This window comes from Convolutriloba macropyga, chromosome 13 (genome assembly GCF_964194025.1).
Source record: "Convolutriloba macropyga chromosome 13, txConMacr16.3, whole genome shotgun sequence".
NCBI lineage: Eukaryota > Metazoa > Xenacoelomorpha > Acoela > Convolutidae > Convolutriloba > Convolutriloba macropyga.
Genome location: NC_134480.1, coordinates 25,592,628 through 25,612,618, shown reverse-complemented (window position 1 = coordinate 25,612,618; position 19,991 = coordinate 25,592,628). Strand labels below are relative to the sequence as shown.

The window sequence follows — 19,991 nt, the reverse complement described above, 5'->3', positions numbered from 1 at the left end:
TTGACAAGTATTTGTCATATGCAGAAACAATGGGTTGGTGCTATGATTAAGTTCACTAATGTATGAGAAACTGACTTTTTTTTAAAAAAAAAGTAATATATAAAAAGGGGGTATGATCCATCACATCAGCCTATTTAAATTATTATTATTGGTTTAAGCACCATTTAAAATCTCAAGTGCAGGAAAATTAAAAGATGTTTTGAGTTTTCGCCTGAATAAAATTTCAAATGGTACAAGTTTCAAATCAAATGAGAGTTTATTCCACTCAACAGCGACAGCATGCGAGAACGAACGTCTTCAAAAATTAGAGCGAAATTTGAGAACAAGTAAATTGTAAAAATATTGAGACCTTGTAACTATCGTGTTTCGTTTCATTAGTTTCGATAAATATAGTGTGAGTTTGCCAGGCTGATGTACAAAGCGATATACAATAGGATTTTGAAAATGCGTTGCCTAATTGGGCAAAGTGTAGCTGCTTCGGGTACGACGATTTTGGCGTTGAAGCTGACAATCGAAAAATCAAACGCGCGACGGAGTTCAATACTCAATGAAGTTTTGCTAATAAAAAGTTTGGCAGACCATAACAAAGAGAATTACAGTAGTCAACACGTGATAATACAAACTCTAATTAACTCAACTAGGACTGATGTTTTAACTTGATCACGTATTGACCACACTTAACGGAGATAATAAAATGAATTCGAACAAACGAAGTTGACCTATTGTTGCAGAGTAAGTTGACAATCAATATAACAACCTAGAACTTTTACCTGTTCAGTGTAGTCACAATCTTCCGGCAGACGTAAAAGACCATTTTAAACAATTTTTACATTTTCCAATAATGTGTGGGCGCTGTCTTCGTAGATAATAGTCGAATGCTCTCAGTGCCTCAAATCGAAAAGCCGAACGCTACCGTCAGCACCGACGGACGCAAATATATCCCGACCACTTCCGATTTTGCTAAATGCTATATCGTAGACTTCTTTATCGTGGGCAATTAGCTGAGTTCTAACGTGCCCTGTCAGAGAATGCTTGCCCACAACCTGCTTCGTTTCCAGATTCCATATAGTGCACGTGGTGTCAATACTTGAGGTACCAATTAGGTTGGGATCAATTTCATTCCAATCAAAAGACGTCAGCGGTGCGCAGAAATCAGAATTTTTGTTGTTATTCAGCAAACACTCGCTTTTGACGGTGGTTGAATCATCACGCTCAGAGCATCTCCAAATTCTAAGGTAGTCACCCGACGTCGCCAGAATGTCAGGCTGTGTTGAACTATCGTCTGGTATCCACATAATTTTAGTTGTGGGGTAAGGATGATCAAAAGTTACTAGTGTTTTAAATTCGGATGTTGTTTCATCAAGTTGGACAATATACACTTTGTTAGCATATTCTTCAATAAACGATCCGAGGGCCAATCGAAACTTTCTATCAGGTCTATTGCACCAATTCATACTAAATAACGTCAACGGGGCTTCATATTTGTATATTTCTTTGCGCTTCACAGCTTCGCTTTCAGAATTACTCATTGTGACCTCTGAAATAGAAAATATTAAAAGGACAATATGTGCATATATAGATGCAGATCTTTCAATGCAAAGAGAATCAATCTCCTATCTGCGTAACATGAAAGAACAATACTTGACAAGTATTTGTCATATGCAGAAACAATGGGTTGGTGCTATGATTAAGTTCACTAATGTATGAGAAACTGACTTTTTTTTAAAAAAAAAAGTAATATATAAAAAGGGGGTATGATCCATCACATCAGCCTATTTAAATTATTATTATTGGTTTAAGCACCATTTAAAATCTCAAGTGCAGGAAAATTAAAAGATGTTTTGAGTTTTCGCCTGAATAAAATTTCAAATGGTACAAGTTTCAAATCAAATGAGAGTTTATTCCACTCAACAGCGACAGCATGCGAGAACGAACGTCTTCAAAAATTAGAGCGAAATTTGAGAACAAGTAAATTGTAAAAATATTGAGACCTTGTAACTATCGTGTTTCGTTTCATTAGTTTCGATAAATATAGTGTGAGTTTGCCAGGCTGATGTACAAAGCGATATACAATAGGATTTTGAAAATGCGTTGCCTAATTGGGCAAAGTGTAGCTGCTTCGGGTACGACGATTTTGGCGTTGAAGCTGACAATCGAAAAATCAAACGCGCGACGGAGTTCAATACTCAATGAAGTTTTGCTAATAAAAAGTTTGGCAGACCATAACAAAGAGAATTACAGTAGTCAACACGTGATAATACAAACTCTAATTAACTCAACTAGGACTGATGTTTTAACTTGATCACGTATTGACCACACTTAACGGAGATAATAAAATGAATTCGAACAAACGAAGTTGACCTATTGTTGCAGAGTAAGTTGACAATCAATATAACAACCTAGAACTTTTACCTGTTCAGTGTAGTCACAATCTTCCGGCAGACGTAAAAGACCATTTTAAACAATTTTTACATTTTCCAATAATCATATACTCACTCTTATCCGCATTCAACATCAATTTTGCATTGCTGAACCAACGGTGAATCGAGGTCAAAATATCATCAAACAAGAATTGACAGAGGGTCAAACCGAATACAAAGAAAATAACGGTATCATCTGCGTAAAAATGATGCTTCTTTCCCAGTTTTTTCAGCTTATCTTCTAAAGGCAGCCTGTAACAAAAAAAGTAAAGGACCAAGGACCGACCATTGTGGCAGGCCAGAACTTTAACAGCAAGAGAAAGACAATAAAATATGATAACTCGTTGCGAACGATGCGAAAGATAAGTCTTAAAAAACAGTGAGGCCACCAATTGCAAACCAATCCTTTTCACTAATATCTCAAAAAAACTGACAATCAAAAATATCGAACGCTGCGGACAAGTCTAACTCAGTATACATCACGGAGCGCGACTCGTCTATATAGCAAAGAAGATCATTAAAGACTTTAAGCCAAGCCGTTTCCATTGAGTGCGAACAACGAAAAGCACTCTGATACTTGTTCATAAGATTATTGGATTCCAGATAGAAATTAATTTGCTCAAAACAACTCTTTCATTAAATTTTGACAGGAGTCTTAGATTTGTCACGGGGAGATAACTCGACAACATCTCAGGGTCAACGTTAGAATTGTTTATGAGCGGCTTCACGACTCCTTGTTGGAATTGATTTAGGAAGCATCCTGTCTGGAGAGTTAAATTAATTAACGCATTGAAGTAGTCCAGAGAATTTGTCAAAACTATTTTACATAACCTCGTTGGTATTACATCACTCAATTTCTGGTAGAATTACTTGCAAATTGCTTGGTGTGAAAACTAGACAACTGTTCAGAGTTGTTGTATGTGAATCAATCAATTCTAGACCATTCATTGGAGGTAGTGAGACTAATACGGCTTCTTTTTTCTTAACAAAGAAAGCATTAAGATTATTTGCTAGACTTTCAGACGCCCCTAGTGACTGCGGCAGGAAAACATTATTTTTTCCTAAGAGTTGGTGCAGCATAGAATACTCAACACGCTTATTATGACTAACGACACATTTGTCGAGGTAATCACTTTTCTTTTTGGTAAACAGCTCAAAATACTCCAAAACTGAGTTAAGAAACTGAATTTTGGCTTGGAAATTACCATTCTTTCGGTAAGTTTTCTCAAACTTTCTTCACGATCTTATCGTCGTTCTTAGATCATCGTCAAGGAAAAGGCACGTATGATTTCTCACGTATTAAGTTTTCAGAGGATTTTTCTTATCAACATAGTTGATTTCGTTCATTAGAACACTGTTCCAAACATTTTCAGTATTATCTCTGTCGATCGGAGCAACAATACATTCTGCAAACGCTAGCACGTCAAAATTTCGCCATTTTCTGCACGACGCCATCTTTAAAGCTAAATTATCGTGCTTTTGCAGTGAAACAAAGTGCACAAATCCATGATCAGAGCTTGTAACAAAAATTACAAGAGGTTCTGATACTTAATTTTCCTTGCATGCAATAATCTGTAACCTGGTCTAAAATTCCACCACTTTCGTGAGTAGGCACCGTAACTTGCTGTTGCAAACCAAATTCATCCAAAAAAGAATTCAAAATTTTGACGCAAAATTTGATTGAAGCAATGAAATATTGATATCACCTACAATAAGTGAATTTTTGAACAACAGCGCTTTCTCTTCAATAAACGATGTTAACTAATTTATAAAGACACGTCCATTAGTATTTGGTCAACGGCATATACAAACCAAAAGATACACTGACTTGCTAAGCGTGAATTGAAGAAAAATCACCTCCGCGCTTGTAAAACACTGGTTTTAAAAATCATCGACACGTAAATTTCCATCGTAGAACACCGCTAATGCACCGCCACTTTTTTCTTTTCTGTTTGCACATAAGTAATAATAGCCATTTGGGCAACACTGCTGGAGATCAAACACATCATTTGCGTTATCTTTGATCCTGATTTCTGTTAAAAATAAGAGGTTAAAATCATTAGCTTCAAAAAAGATTTCTTATTTGCGAGGTCTTGTTGCAAACCGATCTTGCGTTATGTAAACGTAACTTTAAACGGTCATTAACAGTTTTGTAATTTGATAGTTATGTATCAAAGGAGGCCAGCCATTCTCTCCCTTTCTGATTTAAGAAAAATAGTGAAAACTAAACCTTTTCGCGTCAGAAATCGGGAGATTCAAATTGATCATTATCGAATTTGAATACACTGTGGAAAGATTTCAGATGAGAACTTCTCCTAGAAAATGTATAGGTACATAGTAGATCAGCTCCCTTGTTCTTGCAATATTCTTTTATATCATCCGTAGAGACAGAGTTGCTCAAACAAACAATGTAGAGATGCCGTCTTTTTGGCGGTCTATTAATTGCAGTGACTGTCGTCTGATGATTAACATTCGTGCTCGTCTTGAAAACATTTGCTTTTCTGTCTAGAGACTGTTTGCAGGCAAGCACATTTTCATTGCCTTCAGTTTTTCGTTTCTTTGAATTTTGATCGCTAGCAGTACTGTCAGTCTGATTTCTGAAAGCAGCTCTAAGATACGGGTTATCCGCTTTCTTCAGAGAAATTATCTCGATCTTCAGTGATTGAATTTCAGAAATCAACGAATGTACTTTCTCTTATTTAACTTCAAGAGCAGTTATTCGATCAGGGACTGATAACTTTGTTGTAAAAGTTGGCAAAAAACTCGGACAAGACCAAAATATCATTCCAAAGCAACTTGTTGGCTGAGCTATTCCAAGGCACGATCCATGAACACATTAGGTTTACATCGAACGCAGAGTACGCGTTCTTGTTCTGCATGCACACAGTGCATTGCAGATAGGATCGCGGAGGCGGCGGTGTCAAAGCCGTCATTGTTTAGGACAAATAAATACAGTCCAAAGACTGCAGTAAGCGCTGAATAAGTTCTAATTAAACGAATAATCTAAGTATCTTCATCTAAATAAATAAATATTAGACAAATCAGTCAAACAAATGCGGAGAATTTTTGCGCCAAATGTTGACAGAGAAAATAACGTAATGTAACCAAACTCAAACAATTGCAAAGAATCCTTGCGCCTAAAGTTTGATCTCGGAAGTCAGGGCTCCAGTGTTCCTTAAAAAATACACCGTTTGCAACAGTCGATTATGAAGCATACTAGTTTATTCCGCCAGAATCTGAAATCCCCGGTAACTGGGGCTACCCAAACAAAGTTTGGCCTCTAATACAACAGTAAATAATTACAATCAGGAGTTGAAACAGAATTAAATAGTCTCCCGGGTGCACGTGGAGACTATTTAAAAAAAATTATCACAACAATTAGGCTTAAATTCACCACCAAAAAATTGTATTTTAAATTACATCGTTATGCTTGGCTCTAGTAATGGTTTCACTGCTGCTGGTCAACCTCGGTCTCCGTCTTTCATACAAATATTTTGTCCTCTGTGGTAAAATGTCCTGTAGCAGATGCTGACCACGAATTTTCTGGAGCAGAGTTTGATCTGCCTCACAGATATGGTCTTTTATTGAACGCTTAGAGGAAATAAGTTCAACACGCTTTGCCGGCCTCTGAATTGTGTCGATTTTTGTCTAGCAGACAGTTGGCTGGTCCGCGCCACTCTGTTATTCCATAGTTGATAACTAATAACACCAGATCAGAGAACAACGTTTCGAGCTCATTGGGATTAAAGCCACAGTGTTTTAATCTAGTTAACTGGTACAAGTTTCTGATAGCTCTAGCTGTGTATTCTGCTATGGGCGTGTCGAATTTGAGTTTATATTAGACATGTATCCCTAATATTTTCATCCAACCGGTGCGTGGAGAACCACAAACTTCATCCCGTGTAGCTATGCCCGCCTGTGCTGTGAGAGGGATAATCATCTCTGATGACTTTGATGGGTTTAATATGAATCCGTGTTGATCGCACCAATTAATTATTTCTCGTATTACTAGTTCAGTGCCGTCAGTTCTTTAGATAACTCCCGGAATGCATGGATAGGAGTCGTCGGCAGACTTAACAACCTTGGTTTCTTTACTCATATATGCAAGGTTTCCAAAACAGGTTTGTTGAAGAGTTAAGAGCGGTTGGAGCTCAGGGGAGGCCTGAGGAACGCCGAGATTTGTCTCACTCAGAACTGACCTGCTTGCATTAAATTCCACGTACTGAGTGCCGTTTCGGATGAAATTAGATATGAGATTCACGATATAAGGATCCAATCCAAATATTTTTTTAAGGCTGTTGACAATCAGATGATATGGAGCCCTGTTGAACTCCTTGGATAGATCAAAACTAAATATCCTCACATCCTCGTAGTTAGCGTTGTTGAAATAGCTAAAGGGATTTCAGACGAGAATCCTCCCTAGATATTTCACAGATACATAACAGATCAGCTCCCTTGTTCTTGCAATATTCTTTTATATCATCCGTAGAGACAGAGTTGCTCAAACAAACAATGTAGAGATGCCTTCTTTTCGGTGGTCTTTTAATTGCAGTGACTTTCGTCTGATGATTAATATTCGTGCTCGTTTCGAAAACCTTTGGTTTTTTGTCATGAGGATGTTTGCCGGCAAGCGCATTTTCATTGCCTTCAGTTTTTTGTTTCACTGAAATATCCCCACATCCTCGTAGTTAGCGTTGTTGAAATAGCTAAAGGGATTTCAGACGAGAATCCTCCCTAGATATTTCACGGATGCATAACAGATCATCTCCCTTGTTCTTGCAATATTCTTTTATATCATCCGTAGAGACAGAGTTGCTCAAACAAACAATGTAGAGATGCCGTCTTTTCGGCGGTCTATTAATTGCAGTGACTGTCGTCTGATGATTAATATTCGTGCTCGTCTTGAAAACCTTTGGTTTTCTGTCATAAAGATGTTTCCCGGCAAGCACAGTTTCATTGCCTTCAGTTTTTCGTTTCACTGAATTACGATCGCTAGCAGTACTTTCATTCCGATTTCTGAAAGCAGCTCTAAGATACGGGTAACCCGGTTTCTTCAGAGAATTTATCTTCAGCTTCACTGAGTGAATTTCAAGGTTACCAAACTGATTTGTTGAGGAGTATAGAGTAGGTGGAGCCCAGAGGAGATCTAAAGAAGACCGAGATTTGTTTCCCTTAGAGCTGACCTGCTTCCATTTAATTCCACAAACTGAGTATTTTCGGAATAAATTAGCTATGAAATTCTCGATATAAGTGTCCAATCCAACTATTTCTCTTAGGTTGTTGACAATCAGATGATGTGGAACCCTATTGAATGCCTTGGACAGACCAACACTAAATATCCTTGCATACTCGTAGTTGGCGTTGTTGAAAAAGCTGCTGTGATTTTGGATACCGATGACAGCATTTGAAGTTGAGCCAAACTTAAGTAAACTGAATTGATTGCCCAGGATGTGATTATTGTATCTGCGCTCCATGAAACTCTTATAGATAAGCCTTTCAATGAACCGGGATAATACTGGTGTTACTGCAACCGAGTGTAGAACCTTTCATTCCTTGAGTGATTTAACTTTTGGAATAGGCCGGATTTTAGATATTTTGCAGGACTGCGGAAAGGCCCCCTCTTTGATGGTTTTGTTGAATACATCACAAAAGATTTCAGCTAGGTTGTTTGCATTATTTTTCAGGACCCAGAAAAGTGTTTTGTCACATCCACACGCGGTGGACTTTATTTTTTTTCAATCCAGAATATAACAGGTCGATATCAACCTGTGGTGCGTCATTGAAAGAAATGTTAGCCAGCACAAGATCTTCGTACGAACCAGTGTATGCAAATTCACGAAGGAGTTATTCAGTTCATTAACGTTGACGTCTTTTGTAGTAGATGTAGTCTTTGCTTTGCCAGACAATTCGCTAAATCTGTCCCACCAATGCCGCGAAAAGTTTTTGGAATCATTCTGTCGACGTTGAGAGGATATTTTCTCCATAAATTGCAGGTTAAAATCTTCTGCATTTCGTTAGCGATGTTCTTGATGAGCCAATCTTGTTTTGTTGAAAAAATCTTTAATTTTAGTGTCATGTGATTTGGATCTCTGCCAGACATGCGGACAATTTTCTAGGGACAATGTATGTCAAGTAGGTTCCGAAGAACGGCAGTGAGTGCCTGGATTGCTTCGTCGTTACTCTGTATTTGCGTAATGAACGAAAAATTTGTTGTATCTAATGCCAGTTCGAATTGTTCAACACGGTGTCTTCGCATGTTTCTGAACTTTTGCATCATAGTTTGCTAGTTTGCTTTTCAGGGGGAGTTCGGGGCTCAAAGATAACGCCTCTATGATCAGAGAGCACTGGGGTTAGAAATACTGTTGCTTGCAAATACAGTTCTGGCTACGAGCAGTAGACCCGATCAAGAATTCAATTTTTCCTGGTAGACGATGAAGGTAAAAAAGTAAGATTCGATTAGTTTGCTAGTTTTCCCATAGAAAATTGGTAGAAATCACCATACAAGAGATTACTTGCACTCGATAATTGCCAAAGAGCCTCTCCGACGCCATCCAGAATATATTTAGTGACAAGCCCAAATCTCTCTTGCGTTGTATCAGAAGGAATGTACATTGCGCATAAAAGATACTCTTAGTCTCCAATTCTGTATCCTACCCACACAGCTTCATAGGGAAGATGATTCTTCACCGCTAACTTTCAATTTAGGATGTTTTACCTCACATAAAAGCAGACACATCCCCCGTTCACTACTTGGTCGGTTATAAGACTTGTAAACAAGGTTTCCGTAATACATCGGATGTCGATGCCGTTCGTAATAAAATCATATGAGAGGTAATCTATAGCTTGAGGTTTTGCATTAGGTCTACGATTGTGCGTTGATTAGCAAGAACTTTGGTGCCGTAAGTGTTTGGTTGCTTTCATCTTGCGATGAGTTTAGTCATAGCGATACATTTTTTCTTTCATTGCCGGTTATTTATTGCAGTTTAAGGTTTTTGATTCTGACGTTTCTTCGTTCCGTGCCATTGTCAATTAATTCTTTGAGCTTCTTGAGAACATCGCTTTATTTGTAATTCCTCTGGCGTCTAATCTGGTGAAGTGAAAACAGCACCACCATCGCGTGTGAAATCTGTTAACTTCCCAGCAGATGCGAGAATTTTTGCGTTGGTTACGAAGTATGTCTACTTTTACCAGTGCGGTTCGCTGCTTTGAGCAATCAAATTTCGCTAGTCGGATTATGTCAACGATTTCACAACGTACATCCAGTCAATCGAAGACCGTTTTCCACGGATCAAACATCTGCTTCAAGATAATCCCGACCGCTGTTTCCGGTTGTTTCTTTGAATCGTCTGATGCGAAACGTTTCATTTCGATCCTTTTCTGGGAGCTGTGGCTTTGCAACATGTGCTGCTGGTTTTTGAGATGCTGACTGTGGGATCGATGCCGTCTCTGTTGTAGATGTTAGCTGGCATGTCATTAGTTACATTATTTACTGATGATATCAATTCCGATTTACAAGATTCATTATTTTGGAACTCGATTCCTTATTTTGCGAGCAATTAAACCTTTGGTCAAATATCATTAAATGTTTTCTCCATGTTTACTTGCAGTTGTTTCACTATAGGAAGTAGTTACTTAGCTTCGGAGAAGGCAAATGAAGACTGTTTTGCCTCGGAAAGTTGACTCAGCAGCTCCCTCGTTATGCACAGCACCGATTGTTTGTTCATTTTTGCCAGATGCCGCATTGCTTCATCATTGTCACATCCCAATAGATCGTCAATTGTAGGGTAGAAGTCCTTGTATTGCGACCTCATTCTGTTTGAGAGCGTCCCTGCTGCCGCATTCCCCTCAGAGGCCGTTGATCTATGTAAGAAATTTGTCACAACAATTAGGCTAACGTTTTCGAATTTTACGTTAATTGGCAGGTTAAAACTGTTTCTTCACAACTTGTTTCAGATAAAAAAGAATCCCTGGGGTGGAAATTGACATTGAAGTTTTAGTTCAGGAATAGAAAGCATTATAACCGGTATTTTCAAATAAGATTGAATTAATTTTCGTGTAATAAATGTAAACAAAATGTTGTAATTGCCAATTTAACTGTGAATAATTTCAAATTTTTGTTGTTATTTTCAATCATTTTTTGATAAATTAGACTCAAAGACAATTTTATATACTTTGTAAATGATTCTTTTTTTACTTTTTAAACCTCGCAATGAACTCCATGCTCGAAAACGTTCATTTTTTAAAACAATTTAAGTTCTAATTGACAATTCCTTGTTCCCTGCATCTTTAACCATTGTCAACTCGATCTTTTACGGGCCCAGCAAAGGCGAGAGAAAGAAAAAATTTAGTAATTTTCTGAAAGTTACATACAGGATGGTTCATATTTTGGCAGCCAGCTGACTCCATCACGCGGTAAAGAATGTTCAATACAGTGAAAAGAACGAAATATTGACAATAGAAACAACAGTACCTGTGGACTTTTTTTCAAACCTCAAAACGAAGAATCAGTTGAAAAACACACGAAACCTTCTGGTCGAGGGCCAATTGGGCACAAAGGCTGACATAGTTGTGTGGCATGATCTAATCAACAACAGCATCTCAAGCCACAGATCGAATAACTACAGACAATTACTGTAAAAGAGCTTACAAACTACTTGATCACACATAAAAACAAGTTTAAAGCGCTAGTATACAGTCAGTCCACTAGAACCCCTGATAATTGCAAAGAGTTTCTGAGCACTGGGAAACTGGTTCTGAAGGTGACAAAGCTTCTGATATCGAAACGGAGGGGGGAAACACTGTTGGGAGACTACAGTGTGCTCCAACAGTGTGCTCCTCATGAGACCAAATCACCGGACATTGTTCTGCGCAACCACGAAAAAATGAAAGCTCTGCAAAAAAAGAAAAGGGAAGAACTTTGGAAAACGACAGAGGAAGGCGAGAGCAGAGATAGGAAAAAGCACATAATGAGATCGTAACTCTTTAACAATAGGAATTCCCTACCCCTGTCCTTGAACGAGTTTCCGTGATATGCCAAATTCTACTACAACCATGGCTCAGATACATGCTCAGGCCCACCAACTTCTTAAAACAATTCCTAAGCAATGTCAAATCTTCAAATAAACAAAAACACTGTAGTATATGTCGATTAAATTTTTTGAAAAACCGTAAAAATAATAATATCGTACCGGATTTTTAGAAGTTTTGAATTCCCAAAAACACAGCTTTTTTCAGAACAAGCGTTGCACAGCTTTCAGTTTAAGCTCTTAAGGAAGTAAATTAGCTGTGCGGAACAAGGCCGTAGATTGGTCGAGGAAAAACTTGGAGAGTATGGGGATATTCTCATGAAAGAGGTGAAAAAAAATTTTATCATACAATGTGTACAGCTTTAGAAAGGAAATGAGATATCATGCCAAACTGATTGGTAAAAGACTTAACGAAAAGTTGGCAAAACTGTCTGAGAGGGACAACAAGCCTTTGTGGAATGGATATCATATTAATGTTGTTAACTTGGTCGGTGATAATTTGCAAAAATTTGTCCTGGATGTCTTATCATTAGGTCCAAAGCATCTAGTCGGGACCGAAACTGTTTCTTCATAACTTGTTTCAGATAAAAAAGAAAACCGGTGATAGGAATTGACATTGAAGTATTAGTTCAGGAATTGAAAGCATTATAACCGTTATTTTCAAAAACACCGGAATAAAGATTGAATTAATTTTCGTGTAATAAATGCGAACAAAATGTTGTAATTGCCAAATTAACTGTAAATAATTTCAAATTTTCGTTGTTATTTTCAATCATTTTTTGATAAATTAGACTCAAAGACATTTTGATATACTTTGTAAATGATTCTTTTTACTTTTTAAACCTCGCAATGAACTCAATGCTCCCAAAACGTTCATTTTTTAAAACAATTTGTAGTTTCAAGTTCTAATTGACAATTCCTTGTTCCCTGCATCTTTAACCATTGTCAATTTGATCTTTTACGGGCCTAGCAAAGGCGAGAGAAAGAAAAAATTTCGTAATTTTCTGAAAGTTACAGACAGGATGTTTCATATTTTGGCAGCCAGCTGACTCTATCACGTGGTAAAGAATGTTCAATACAGTGAAAAGAACAAAATTTTGACAATAGAAACAACAGTACCTGGACTTTCTTTCAAACCTCAATACGAAGAATCAGTTGAAAAACACACGAAACCTTCTGGTCGAGGGCCAATTGGGCACAAAGGCTGACGTAGTTGTGTGGCATGATCTAATCAACAACAGCATCTCAAGCCACAAATCAAATAACTACAGACAATTAGTGTAAAAGAACTTACAAACGACTTGAACACACATAACAACAAGTTTAAAGCGCTTTTGTACTGTCAGTGCACTGGAACCCTTGATATTTGCAAAGAGTTGTTGAGCACTGGGAAACTGGTGCTGAGGGTGACAATGCACCTGATATCGAAACGGAGGGGGGAAACACAGCTGGGAGACTGCAGTGTGCTCCAACAGTGTGCTCCTCGTGAGATCACATTCCCGGACCTTGTTCTGCGCAACCACAAAAAATAAAAGCTCCGCAAAAAAAAGAAAAGGGAAGAACTTCGGAAAAGGACAGAGGCAGGCGAGAGCAAAGATAAGAAAAAGCACATAACGAGACTGTAACTCTTTAACAATAGGGCTTCATTGCCCCTGTCCTTTATCGAGCTTCCGTGAAATGCGAAATTCTACAACAACCATGGCTAAGATACATGCTCAGGCACAACAACTGCTTAAAACAATTCCTAAGCAATGTCAAATCCTCACATAAACAAATAAACTGTATACGTCGATTAAATTCTTTAAAAAACTGTAAAAATAATAATATCGGTCCGGATTTTTTGAAATTTCGAATTCCCCAAAACGCAGTTTTTTTCAGAACAAGAATTGCACAGCTTTCAGCTTAAACTCTTAAGGAAATAAAATAGCCTAGGGGATATTCTCAGGAAAGAGGTGAAAAAAACGTTAATCATCCAATGTGTACAGCTTTAGAAAGGAAATGAGATATCATTCCAAACTGATTGGTAAGAGACTTAACGACAAGTTGGCAAAACCGTCTGAGACGGTGGACAGGCCTTTTGCGGAAAGGCTCTTTTAAAAATGTGTTACACTAGACGGTGCTTATCTGTCGAAATTTGTCATTGACGTCTAATCATTACGTCTAAAGCATCCAGTCATAGACCAATTTAATGACGTGCACTTCCGTGCGGATGTAGACAGATTAGTTTATGAGCTAAGGGAGAACAAAACTGATGGTAAAAAGTTATGTGATATAAAATCGTCTGCCAAATGGTACGCCAAGAATTTACATGAGACACCAATAGATAGAGGGGTTGAAAAAGTTAATGATTTTTTGAAAGATCAAACACCAGTAGCTGTACCATTTGATAAATATTTATGATCGGTTTATGTGTTGTGAAACAGAAAACATAATCGGATAAACTAAATGAAATTCTCACTGCCAGTCAGTTTGAGGCTGGAAATGGAGAAGGCGATGATCTAACAATAAAAACGGAGAAATTGATAAGTAGAAGTTTGCAGCAATTAATTAAACAGGAAAAGATAAATTGAAAGAATTATCACAAGCGCCCGCCAGGTTTTATGGACTTACTAAAGTACAGAATATTGGTACGCCACTTCGGCCTGTTCTGTCAATACCCGGTAGCAGTTACGAGAACCTCAATAATTGCTCTCTCCCTTTTTCGAGAGGTTACCAAGAGCAAATTTTGAGACTAACTCCAAAGATGTCAGAGCAGTTTTAGAGGCTACCAAATTGAATGAACATTAGCTAGTTCTATCTTTCGATATTAAAAACTTGAACACAAATGTACCGGTTGAGGAGGCAAATTGAAATACTTTTGGAAAAATGTACTCCAGAGACGAGGTTCCTGAGATTCCGAGATCAGCTATGAAAAGCTTTTTGAAACTAGCTGTAACGAATGTTCACTACAATTATAATAAAGTGTGGTACTCAATGGGACGGTTTAGCAAAGGGTGCTTTGCTGGCTGTAATTTTGGCAAATTTGTGGATCAAATCTTTTGAAAAATCCTTAAAGAAGCCAAATGAGGGAAGAGAGAACAAAATTCCTGACATGAAGGGAATATGCTTTGATTGTAAACGAAGCGTTATTTTTGCGAGAAAGGAGTCGAGTGCGAATCACGCAAAAACTGGTTTCATGCAAAATGCCAAGGTATCACTGACACGGAAAATAGGAACATGCAGGAAATTGTATGGATCTTTTCCTATTGTGCGGAAACAGTAACGAGAGAGGACACACAGGAATTGAAATTATTCAAGCGGTATGTGGATGACATAGTGTGCACTGTCAAGGGGAACACTCTAGATTACTTTGAGTATGCAAATTTTCTTAACAAAAACTTAATATTCACACTTGAAACACCAAACGGTAGTGGAGACCTGGCATTTCTAAATCTAAACATAAATGTAAACAAATATAGGAAAAATAGCTGTCTATGGTATCAAAAATTTACCGATACCGGCATATTCCCAAATTTCCATAGCTGTGCACCGTTACAACCTAAGAAATATGTGATTCACGGGACGGTACATAGGATTTTTAATGCGACCAGTGACTGGCAGTACATTGCTGTAGTTCTTAAAAAAAATTAAGTGATTTGAACTTCAAATCACAATCCAACTGAGTGGTCAACCGGTATTGTTAATGAGACGTTGGATAAAATGGCCACAAAGAAAAACGTTACAGAAAAATCCTCCAAAATGAACAAAATCTGAAAAAGTTAAAAGTCTTCACAAAAAGGAGCTTAAACAGATGTTCTTTGTACAAAATTTTGCAACATCACTCGAAATTTTGCAAGTAAACTGAAAAAATTGTGTTATTTTCAAATCATATTCACAGCGAGATTATTATGAACTTGCTTGCCCACCCTGAAATCAACTTTTGATAAGGAATCTGTGGGATTCTAAATACATTTCACGGGGTTGAAAAACTAATGACTATAGAAACGATGTACATCAAAAATCTAAAACCGCAATTGAAAACGCGCGATGAGTACCGGGGCGGGAATTGACATTGAAGTATTAGTTCAATACAAAAAAATTTACTTTTTAAATTCAAAAATTTTCCTGGTACATGTTAAAATGAAATTCTGTCAACCCCGGAAAGTAAAAAAAACAAAAGATGGGAATGAAAGTAAAAATTCCTTTACAGGAATAGAAAGCATTTTAGCCGGGATTTTGAAAAGCTCCGGAACAATGATTGAACTAATTTTAGTGTAATGAGTACAAATAAAATAATGTCAAAGCGATTTTAGTTGTAAATAAATTCAAAAACTCCTTGTTATTTCAACTAACTTCTTAAAATTAGCGTGAAAGACAAGTTTATATCCTTTGTAAGTTATTCCATTTAACTTTTAAACCTGACGATGAACGCAATGTTCAAAACGTTCAAGTTTTTTTAAAAAAAGTTATCTGTAAATAAATAGATGTAAACGAAGAGCAAAAAGAATATGTGTTTACATTTGTCTGAAACCCCAATTTAAACAATTTTAGGAACAATCTTAAAAATAAATAGAAAATTTTTCATATATACAATATTTGACTGTTTTACAGCTTCATATTTACATCTGTTGGTAATTTCTTTAAAGACGTTCCTATTCCGATTTTTTCGATTTTGGTCATTTGTTTGTGTTTCTAGGGTGATTTCGAATGATCAAATTCCTAGAATTGTTCAAATTATGGTCCAAGACAAATTTAATTATGTATTCATTCCGCATGATATGCTGTTTTCTATTCCTAAAAGGAGTTTTTGCTTTCATTTCTATCTGCTGTTATCCTTTACGTGTTGGTGTTGACAGAATTTCGAATTAACATGTACTAACATAATTTTTGAATTTCCAAAGTCAATTTTTTTTGGAGTTGAACTAATACTCATCGCGCGTTTTCAATTGCGGTTTCAGCTTTTTGATGTAGATCGTTTCGATTATCATTAGTTTTTCAACCCCGCGACTTGCATCTAGAATCTACCATTCAATATTATGCGCTGTTCCACAACATTCCACGAAATTTTGTCCCAGAGGAGAATTTTTCGTTTGATGCTCCGAGATTCTAGGGGTAACATATCGGCTAGTTTGGGCAACAGAATTGTAATTGCATCTCTTACATGTAACTTTATATAACACTAGCAATTTCAGATTTTTAACAAAAATGAGTTCAGGTTGGGCAAGCAAGCTCTTATTTTTTCTCGCTGTGAAAATGATTTGGATATCACACAATTTTTTTTAGTCTAACTGCATAATATTCTGTGCTGTTTCCTCTGTATTGGTCCAAAAATAGCAATTGAAGCTCATTTTTGTTAAAACTTTTAATTGTTTTGACATGTTGTTCATTTTTTGTGTGTTTTGCTGTACCTTTTCTTTCGTGACTATTTTATCCAACGTCTCATTAACAATACTTGATGACCACTCAGCTGGACTCTGATTTCGGGACCAGATATCCTGATTTTTCTTGAGACCTACACCAAAGTTTTGCCAGTTATTGGTTGCCTTGAAAATTGTATGTTCAGTACCTTGAAATACATTTTTTTATTTTATAAAAGCGCACAGCTATGGAAATTTAAGATTATGCCTGTATCAGTCGGTTTTTGATACCAAAAACAGCTAATTGTTCACTTTCACGTTCGTGTTTAGATCTAGGAATGCCTTCCAAAAATCCACTATATACTAAGCACAATAGGAACAGATCCCTACAAATTCCTGCATTTTCTTATACTTCGTGTCAATGAATAGTTGGCATTTCGCATGAAACTAGTTTTTGCATGATTCGCCCTCGACTCCTTTCTCTAATAAAAACCCTTCGGTTACAATCAATGCATATTCCCTTTATGTCAGGAGTTTTGTTCTCTCTTCCCTCATTTGTCTTCTTTAAGGATTTTTCAAAAAATTCTATTCACAAATTTGCCAAAATTACAGCCAGCAAAGCACCCTTTGCTTAACCGTCCCATTGAGTGTACCACATTGTATTATGATTGAAGTTAACATTCGTTACAGCTAGTCTCAAAAGGCTCATAGCTGATCTCGGAATCTCAGAAACCTCGTCTCTGGAGTACAGTTCTCCAAAAGTATTTCAATTTGCCTCCTCAACCGGTACATTTGTGTACAAGCTTTTAATATCGAAAGATAGAACTAGCTAATATTCATCCAATTTGGTAGCCTCTAAAACTGCTCTGACATCTTTGGAGTTAGTCTCAAAATTTGCTCTTGGTAACCTCTCGAAAAAGAGAGAGAAATTATTGAGGTTCTCGTAACTGCTACCGGGTATTGACAGAACAGGCCGAAGCGGCGTACCAATATTCTGTACTTTAGTAAGTCCATAAAACGTGGCGGGCGCTAGTGATAATTCTTTTTATTTATCTTTCACTGTTTCATTAATTGCTGCAAACTGCTACTTATCATTTTCTCCGTTTTTATTGTTAGATCATCACTTTCTTCATTGCGAGCCGCAAACTGACTGGCACTCAGGAATTCCTTTAGTTTTTCCGAGAATGTTATCTCTTTCATAACGCAAAAATCACAACCTTTATCAAATAGTAAAGCTAGTAGTTTTTGACTTTTCAAAAAATTTTTAATATTTTAACACTTCGATCTATTGGTGTCTCACAAACCTTCTTGAAGTACCATTTTGCCAAAAATTTTATTTCACAAACTTTTCACCATCAGTGTTGGTCTCCCTTAACTCACAAACTATTTTGTTTTCATCCGCAAGGAAGTGAACTTCCTTAATATTGTCTCTGATTGGATGCTTTGGACCTAATGATGAGACGTCAATGACAAATTTCGACAGATAAACACCGTCTAATATAACACATTTTTATAAGAGCCATGTCGCAAAGGCCTGTCCTCCGTCTCAGACAGTTTTGCCAACTTGTCGTTAAGTCTCTTCCCAATCAGTTTGGAATGATATCTCATTTCCTTTCTAATGCTGTACACAATGGATGATAAAAAGTTTTTTAACATCTTTCCTGAGAATGTCCTATCCTCCTCAAGTTTTTCTTCGAACTATCTACGGCCTTATTCCGCACGACTTATTTCTTTCCGTAGCAGCTTATGCTGTGCGTCACTTTTTCAGAAAGAAACTTTGTTTTGGGTACCCTTATTTTTTCAGTTTTGCAAAAACTCTGTTCGATAATAACAGTTCGTTAATTTATTTGAAGGTTTGACATAGATTAGAGAATGCTTTTATCCCTTAAAAATTGTGAAACAGTATTAACCTGACGATGAACATAAAGTTCGAAAACGTTTGCTTTAAATATCAGAATTTTTTTTATTTGAGTTTCTCCTACATCATTTAATTTGTCAATTGTTTGAAAACAGAGCCCAAAGAAGAGCTAACTGCAAAATACTTTGAGAAGTTGTCAGTGTTTTAGTGGTTTAGCAGTTATAATTTTTATAGATTTATCAAGATGGAGCAATTTTTGACTGCAAGTTTGCTCCACTACGCTGTAAATAGTCTTCCAAATTCATTAAAAAAACAGTATCTTGGGAAAATAACATCGGTTCCTGGATTCTTTTCATACAAAAACAAAAATTGATTCAAGAACGCAAGAAATCTCCTTCAAACGAGTAAGAGTAAAGACTTTGTGGTTTGGCACGATCTGATAATTAACACGGTCTCCAGTCACAAGTCAAGCAACGACCAAACCTGCAGCGTAACGGAGTTCTTAAGGTTCCTGAGAACAAACAAAGACCGCTTGAGTGCTATTGTTTACTGTTGACGGTGTGGCAGAAAAGATATTTTTCATGAGCTGCTGATGTCTAAGGTACTGGTGCTAAGCGCAACAAAGCATCTAATTTCAGAGGAGGAAAAGGAAGACGGATCCCAAAAAAAGTTTTTAGCCGCATCGGGAAGCTAGATGGTAGATTAAGACCTGGAGACAGTATTCACCAAAAGAACTTGAGAGGGCTGCTCTGGAAAGAACTTAGGCATAAGGCAAAGGAAAGCTAGAGCCAAAGCAAGGAGGATGCAACAGACACAGACTGAGGAGGAGCTCCTGAACAATTGGCTTTCATTGGCTACTGTCCTTAAGCTTCATTGGAGTATCTGCTTGCTGCTGCCAAAGACATGGCTCAGGCAAATTTTGAAAATATCAATTTTTTAAAAACTCTATATTGATTACTTGAATAACCTATATAAGATCACAAAGCTGTAATTATCGAATTGAATTTTCAAAACAAAGCAATAACAATGACATAGTTCTGGATTTTTTGAGGTTTCGCGCACCTAAAAGTGAAGTTTTTTCTGAACAAGTGGTGCACAGTTTTCAATAAAAACTCCTGAAACAACTAATAAACCGTTCTGAAAAAGGCAACAAATGTTCAAGGAAAAACATGAAGCAAATAGGAGCTTTTTTGAGAAGGTGAGACAAGAGCTGATGCCATCCGTCATTCGCAGCCTTCGGGGTGAAATAATGAACCACTCAACAATGGTTCAAAATAGATCTAATAGAAAACTTGATAACCTGTCACTGAGACAGAATACAAGGCTGCAGAATGGCTCCCACCTAATAATT

At 37.1% G+C, this 19,991-nt stretch overlaps 1 protein-coding gene and 1 pseudogene across 2 annotated transcripts in view; one reads left to right on the top strand and one right to left on the bottom strand.

Moving 5' to 3' along the window:
* Positions 1-19,991, top strand: part of LOC142352258 (epidermal retinol dehydrogenase 2-like) — a 328,166-nt gene that overhangs the window by 94,548 nt on the left and 213,627 nt on the right. The gene's annotated exons all lie outside the window — the stretch shown is intronic.
* Positions 816-1,630, bottom strand: LOC142351672 (DDB1- and CUL4-associated factor 7 pseudogene; annotated as a pseudogene).